This window comes from Artemia sp. Qi Xiang Cuo, chromosome 17, assembly GCF_049724085.1.
Source record: "Artemia sp. Qi Xiang Cuo chromosome 17, ASM4972408v1, whole genome shotgun sequence".
Taxonomy (NCBI): domain Eukaryota; kingdom Metazoa; phylum Arthropoda; class Branchiopoda; order Anostraca; family Artemiidae; genus Artemia; species Artemia sp. Qi Xiang Cuo.
Window position 1 is genome coordinate 36,977,388 of NC_142810.1, and position 8,172 is coordinate 36,985,559.

Genomic DNA, 8,172 nt, shown 5'->3' on the forward strand with positions numbered 1-8,172 from the left:
CAGTAAGAGGCATGACAAAGACTCTATGTATACTGGCGTGGGACAAGAATCGTAGCAATGACATTAAAGAAGAGTTTATGGGTTTACTTGAAGTGAAAGATGCTTCAGCCAAGGGACTGAAAGAACTCATTGACAAGCATTTAAAAGACCATGACATTAGGTTTGATAATTTGCTTGGTATTGGCTATGAAATGGCCTCAGTCAACAAAAGTGACCCTAGTGGGCTTGGTGCCCTAGTTAATATCGAAGTGCAGTCTATTTTCACTGTCGGGTGCACAAACCATTCGTTGGCACCTTGTGCTTCAGCAGCATCTTAAACCTCTCAAGACTGGTTCGAGTCCCTTGTGCATGATATAATATACTACATTAACCATAGTCCTAAGTGGAGTGGAGAATTTCATGACCACCAGAAGTTCGCTAAAATTGAAGCAAAGCAGTTGCTATCAGTAGTTTCTACGAGATGGCTCGGCTTTGAAGCAGCCATCAGACGGCTATTAGAAACCTGAAATCCCTTGTTATTGTTTTACAGTAGTCATGCTTTAGGCAAGGGCGCTACAGACAAGTCGAGCAAGGAGAAGGCGCTCAAAATATACAACGCTTTGAACAATCCTGTCATGAAGGCCTATCTCTATTTTCTTGGCCACGTTCTTGGGATTATAAATTCCCTAAACAATGAGTTTCAGAGCAGTGACACAAGAATCCACAGGCTGGTGAGCAGCTTCAGTACAACGTACGCAATATTAATCCGAATATTCGTAAGAAAACGCGTAATACTGGTAGCGGAATCACCTTTCTCCATAGATCTGGTTCCCACGAACTATCTTGAACAGGAGGACATGAAATTAGGCACCAATACCGAATGTTACCTGGAAGAAAGTAGATCAAAGATTACCGAGGACTCACTCAAAGCATTTAGGGTCAACTGTCTGTGGTTGTTAGCGGAGCTCTGTAAGCAGATGAGACAAAGAATAAGCTGAAAGACCCAATTTTGTCTGATCTCAAGGTTTTGGACCCCAGAGTTTCACTCAGAACTGAAGAAGTGAGCATTATTAGCCGTCTCGTGCACTTTTCTGCGCGGCTGGGAAGTAACGCAACGATTGTAGAACGTAAGAGATAAAACATTAACCGTCGGCTTCTAGAGCTTAGGTTGAGCCGAGCTGATTTTGGTTAAGATCTGGTCGACCAACCATCTGCTTTCTGGAAGAATATTTTGCATCTAAAGAATGGTATTGGCGAAAAAAAGTTTGCTGATCTGGCGACCTTTATGTTGCACCTCTGTTGTCTTCCTCATTCAAGCGCTGCTGCAGATCGACAGTTCTCTGTCCTGTCGCATATGAAAACGAGACTGCGTAATAAGCTGCAAACCGGGACAATTAGCGCAATGATGATGACCAAACAGTTAAGTGGTAAAGCCGTTTCCTGGACTATTCCAAATAATCTACTTGATGGGGCTATCAAATGGAGAGAGGCAGTTCATAAGAAAGAACATACTCATCGTGCTGAACCTGACAGCTCAGAATCCGACACTGAATAGAGTACTGACATTGATGGTGTGAGTATTTCGTTGTTCATTTCTGTAACCTTTCTAATGAAAAATTTTTTTAATTTGTTTCAGAGTCATGAGAAGAAGATTTTAAGATTAAGATTACATATGATTTATGAATTCGTATATTTTAGTTTAACTCTCATCAGAGACACGATTATTTAAAAAAATTATTAAATCCAGGGATTTGATTCTTTATAATATCATCCAGTCTGTAGACAGTTTTTAATATAGAAAAGGCCTTACTCCAACAACTATATGTTTTGGCTATATTGATCTAAACTAAAGCTTTTAACAACATTAAAGTTCAAAGGACGTCCAGCTCTTTAGAAGGGACAGGGGGGGGGGATGAGGTTATACTGAATACTGTTTGTGTGAATTAATGTTTATTTTAAACTAGACAGGGTTTTTTTTTATTATTATTACTGTCCTCTTCTTTTGATAAATAGTGAAATTCCTTCTTATGGATTGTGTATAGTATAGTAATATCTAACTAAATTTTTTATCCTCCGTGCTGTCTAATAACCCCCTACATATTGCCAAAGGCCACACTGCCTTTCGAGCATCCAAAAAAGATAAAATAAAGAGGACTTGGGTTATATCTGGTCTACCTCATTTTATTCTTTATCTTCTCATGCTTTGATGCAGCCTTTTACTCTTCTTTGAAAAAACAAATTTTCTAGAAGACTGAACTTGACAAAGTTGTTTTTCAACATTTACTTATTTTGCATTCCATTATCTTGCAAACTTCAGTTAAAACAACGCAATTTGACATTCTATCCCCTGCAATCCTGAGTTGCGCTATGGGGTTAAACTTACATTTTTTTAAATAAAATTTGAAAATAAAAGAAACCGACAGTTCCTTCACAGAATTGCAAATATATTTCCAGTCTGGGACTAGGACTTTGTGTCAGGTTTACACATTATCTTTAAGGAAAATTCTATGTGTCTGAACTTAAGGTGCAATTACACGATGTAGAAAACCTTGCAGAGGTGACCATACGTGTTTCCATGTGGACTGAACAATGTTATATTCAGCTTTGAATTCATGTAGGTCATCGTAGGTCAAAAGAGACGTTTTGTTGCTACAGCCGTGCAGACCGCACCCAAAGATCCTTTAGGTCCTACTGAAGATCAATGACTCGCATTTTTTTCGCATAACTAATACAACTGTCAAAGAGAAAATGAGTCTCGATGATTGGTTCTTTACTTGTCGACTCAGATTGGGAGCGGTATCAATATAAAATGTTACTCAGTTGACATTCTCATGACGACATCTTTCTATCCTCAATTGAAATTGAAAAAGCGCTACATTTAATGTACATATAGCGTTAATGTAAAATCTGGAAATACCTGCAGAACTCATGCAGGGAACAAACCATTAGGTAACTTGCCTCTCAATTTTTCGAGACGCGTTTCCGGGACTGAGGCCGATTTTCCCAGGTTTAAGTATCTTTGCTAGAAATATTCTAGCGTTGCTACTTCAGAGTACCAAAAGAAAACTGTAGTAAGAAGGCCTGAACACGCTCTAAAAGTCGTCACAGGTTTTTTGACGAATTTCACAGTTTTTTGGCACTTTTTTCACAGGTTTTGAAAGTTCGCAGTGGTAACACTGGTTCTTACAGGTTAATGTCTGATACGGTCCCTAATTGGGTCCGAGACAGGGTTGCCACCGTTGGTGATTTATCATCAAATTTAGCGATTTTTTCGTTTGGTGATTTGTTGATTATTTGTGAATTTATGTTAATTTTGGTGATTTTACTGTATTTACATAACAGATTTTAAACAATGAGGCAAATTCTCTTTAAAAAGCTGTAAAATAGGCTCAATTGTCAGTGGATGGCGAATTTACTGCATATCAAAATAGCCGATCAGGGGAGATGACCAAAAGCCGTGCTACCTATATTAGTACAGAAGAAATTGTAATAGACAGCAATCGCGGAATCTACGACTCGCGGTGTTTGGAATCTTTGGATATACGAAGTTTGTTCCAGGCACAGAAAATATATTATATTGATTATATTTAAGCCTATATTCACATCCGAACGCCTAAGTAGGTGGGGTTATATACTTATTTCTAGTCATCAGTAACTATAATAAGCAGAGATGGGATAAAATCTAGATAAGGCATGATTCTAACTGAGGGGCTTTAGACTATCTTGGAGAATAGCTGCACTAGGAGATTGAAACTTTCAGGAATGAACTCAAACCCTAAACAAGGCCCCAGGAACGTGCATTCTATCTACCATTTTAACTTTTTTTACTATTTCTAAGCTTGCTATTAAAAACTCTTTTTCTATTTTTATAAGACTATTCTTTTGGTAGTGTCAAAATAACACAATTTTTAATTGCAAACTACTATTTATAAGGCTTCAAAAATAGCATAGAATATTTTCTTCATAATTTTTGCTGGTCTGCTTTCCGTTAAACTTAGGTTTTTAAAACACAACGCTTATGACATGAATTGGATTTTTAGTTATTTTAGGATTTTATTTTCAAAATTAAGATGCATTCCTGAAATCTTCATTCCCATAACCTAACTATTTCTAAGATAGCAAAAGTCACTCCACCAAGAATTTTACTGTGTATTCACCCATTTTACTCTTTTGTTGGTTATATAGGAGATGTAAGCAAAACTGAACTTTTTATTTCTTCAATACTGGTGATAAAACTACTAACCTAGCCTATTTACCATAAATTCTATTCTTTTTTCCTCTATTGAGTTGAAGTTTTGTTGAAGTTGAGTTGAGTTGAAGCTCTAGTTTAGATCAATATAGCCAAAACATATAATTGTTGGCGTAAGGCCTTTTCTATAGTAAAAACTGTCTCCAGACTGGCTGATATTCTCCTGAATTAAAGCCCTGGATATAATCATTGTTCTAAATAAGCGTGTCTCTGATGACAGGTAAAACTAAAATATACAAATTCATAAATCAGATGTCCTTTTAATCTCAAAATCTTCTTCTAAGGACTCAGAAACCAATTAACAAAAATTGTTCATTAGAAAGGTTACAGAAATGCACAACGAAATAATCACCCCATCAAAGTCAGTACTCTATTCAGTGTCAGAGTCTGAGCTGTCAGGTTCAGCACGATGAGTATGTTCTTTCTTATAAACTGCCTCTCTCCATTTGATAACCCCATCAAGTAAATTATTTGGAATAGTCCAGGAAGCGGCTTTACCACTTACCTGTATGATCATCATAATTGCGCTAATTGTCCTGGTTTTCAGCTTATTACGCAGTCTTGTGTTATTATGCTACAGGACATAGAACTGTTACTCTGAAGCAGCTCTTGAATGAGGAAGACAACAGAAGTGGAAAAGATAGGTCACCAGATCAGCAAACTTTTTTTCGCCAATACCACTCTTTAAATGCAAAATATTCTTCCAGAAAGCAGATGGTTGGTCGACCAGATCTTGACCAAGATCAGCTCGGCTCAACCTAAGCTCTTGGAGCTGACGGTCAATGTTTTCTCTCTTACGTTCTACAATCGTTGCGTCGCTTCCCAGCAGCGTAGAAAAGCGCACGAGAATGCTAATAATGCTCACCTCTTCAGATCCGAGTGCAACTTTGGGGTCCAAAACCTTGAGATCAGACAAAATTGGGTCTTTCAGCTTATTCTTTGTCTCATCTGCTTGCAGAGCTCCGCTAAAAACCTCAGACAGTTGACCCTGAAGGCTTTGAGTGAGTCATCAGTAATCCTTGATCTTCGGTCCTCCATGTAACAGTCGGTATTGGTGCCTAATGTCATGTCATCCAGTTCAAGGTAGTTCGTGGGAAACAGTTCTATGGAGAAACATGATTTCACTACCAGCATTACGCGTGGTCTTACGATTATTCGGATTACTTTTGCGTACGTTGTACTGAAGCTGCTCACCATCCTATGGATTCTTGTGTCACTGCTCTGAAAGTCATTGTTTAGGGAATTTATAATCCCATGAACGTGGCCAAGAAAATAGAGATAGGCCTTCATGACAGGATTGTTTAAAGCGTTGTATATTTTGAGCGCCTTCTCCTTGCTCGAATTGTCTGCAGCGCTCTTGCCTAAGGCGTGACTACTGTAAAACAATAACAAGGCATTTCAGGTTTCTAATAACCGTCAGATGGCTGGTTCAAAGCCGATCCATCTCGTAGAAACTACTGAGAGCAACTGCTTTGCTTCAATTTCAGTAAACTTCTGGTGGTCATGAAATTCTCCAATCCACTTAGGACTCTGGGTAATGTAGGATATGATATAATGCATAAGAGACTCAAACCAGTCTGGAGAGGTTTTAGATGCTGCTGAAGCACAGAGTGGCAATGAATGACTTGTGCACCCAACACTGAAAAGAGACGGCACTTCGGTTTTGAAAAGGGCACCAAGCCCACGATGGGCACCTGTGTTGACTGAGGCACTGTCATGGCCAATATCAAGTAAATTATTCACCATAATGTCATGGTCTTTTAAATGCTTGACAATGAGTTCTTTCAGTCCCTTGGCTGAAGCATCTTTCACTTCAAGTAAACCAAGAAATTCTTCTTTAATGTCATTGCTACTATTCTTGTAGCGCACCATTATACACAGAGACTTCGTCATGCCTCTTTCTGTTGTTTCATCAACAATGATTGAAAAAAGACTATGTTTCAGTTCCTGTGCTAGTTTCTCAAGTCCTTAGGGCCCAATGACCACTTTTATTATTTCACTTGCCTTTGTACGCTTTATTTTTACTCCATTAGTAATTTTTGAGTCGGCAAAAATTTCCCTTACGAAAGGTTTCAATGCATCAGCCTTTCTGAGAGGGATACCAACTGATACTATCCACGCAGCCAATTTTACTTTAGCTATCGCAATCCTGCGAGCTCGCCTCATCTTGCTTCTAAGCTCTTCATTGGATTCTAAAATTTGATCAATCTGAACCTGACCCCTCTTTCTTTGTACAGCCAGAATATGCTTATTCGTTTTAGCATGATCTCTGACATTTGTCAATCCTCCCCTTATGTCAACGACACAAAATTTGCAATGCACTCTCAAGGGATTCGAAGCAGATTTCATAACACACTCACTGACCTCCGGGTCACTTTTTCACTTCGTCAAAAACGTGTTTTCTTTTTTTTTTGCATGTATACTAGTTTACTTGGAATTATTCTTTGTTTGGCCATAGTCAGAATCACTATAGGAGATGGACAACAATTTGTTTCATTTAACTCTAGCTGTCTTCAATGTAACATACAAATCTTCATCTGACTTCTCCAATTCCAGGTAATTCTATATATCAGTGTTACTCTCTGAACATGAGCTATCTTAGACTTGCATGTTGAATGTTCTTTTCTCCCTTTTGTTTCTCACACTTTCTGGAACTGGAAGACTCGACCTATTCTTTCTCGCGTTTTTTAATATCTTACGAACAGAACTTGGACTACCTTCGATGTCACTCTTTCTTTTCTTACTACTAGTTGTGTTTTGACTTTCAGGACCTGAGTTACTGCCACAGTCTCCTTTGTTTTCACAGTCAATGCTGGTTGTCTTGAAGAAATTTGTAATATGACGCTGGCTGATGATCTTCTTTCAATTTCTTTTCAGCCAGACCTGAAAGAATGTACCAAGTTAAGACCCCCATGTTGATTATTTTCATCCAAACTAATCTTTTTCACCGATTTTTCTGTTCTGTGAATTAATAGGAAAAAAAACATTGTTTTTGTGATTAAAATAAATAGTGATGTTGAAACTTAAGACGATAAAAAATTATTAACCCTCGATCCATGCGTTTTTATAATTTCCTATAGATGGACTGAAACAAAAAAAAACAAACAAAAAAGACAAAATATAATTTAACAAAGAGATTTATTTCAAGCAACGCGGGATATAATTAGAAAACAAATGTTTTTGCGACATAAGTTTAAAACAATACTTAGTAACTAAGAGGAAATTCTTCTTTATACTGTTTTGTTCCATGCTTTCAGTAAAGTGCTTGTCAATTTTAGAGCGGCATGGATTGACGGGGAATACTGTTTGTTCTAGTACACTTGACAGCCCTTTCCCCCGGGCTGGGGAGGGGGGTTTCAAACCTGGAACCATAGCTATTTGACATTTGGATGATTTTGAACAAAATGGCTAACTCAAAATTTGAATCGAAAGCATTTAAAAAGGCGTGGGAAGGGGGTTGCCTACCGTCTGATTACTCTTGACTTTTGAAAATGGAGCTAGAACTTTCAGTTTCAATGGAATGAGGCCTGTCTGAAGTCTATATGATTATCCCTTCGACAAAAACCTTAAATATGAACAATGTACAGCTTGCATAACTTACAGCCCTTGCCCTGGGGATAGTAGGAGGTTCCGTACACCCCCCGAAGAATAATTATTATAATTACTTCAGCTCTTGACTTTACTTGCTATATTTTATTTATTTCTGGTAGATTTTGAATAATGTCGGGAAATCATGGAAAATTCCCTTTCCCAACGAAAAATTCCTCGATGGAAAGATCCGCCCGCAAAGCCTATATGAACACCATTAGAGGAGGGGGTACCAGCCCCATTGCTCACCCCTGCTGCCACCTACAACTTTTTTTAACACCATATATTGGCATAGAACCACGTGGTCCTGTCGGCATTTTTAATGCTGACGGGAGTCCAAATAAGGGCATAGCCTC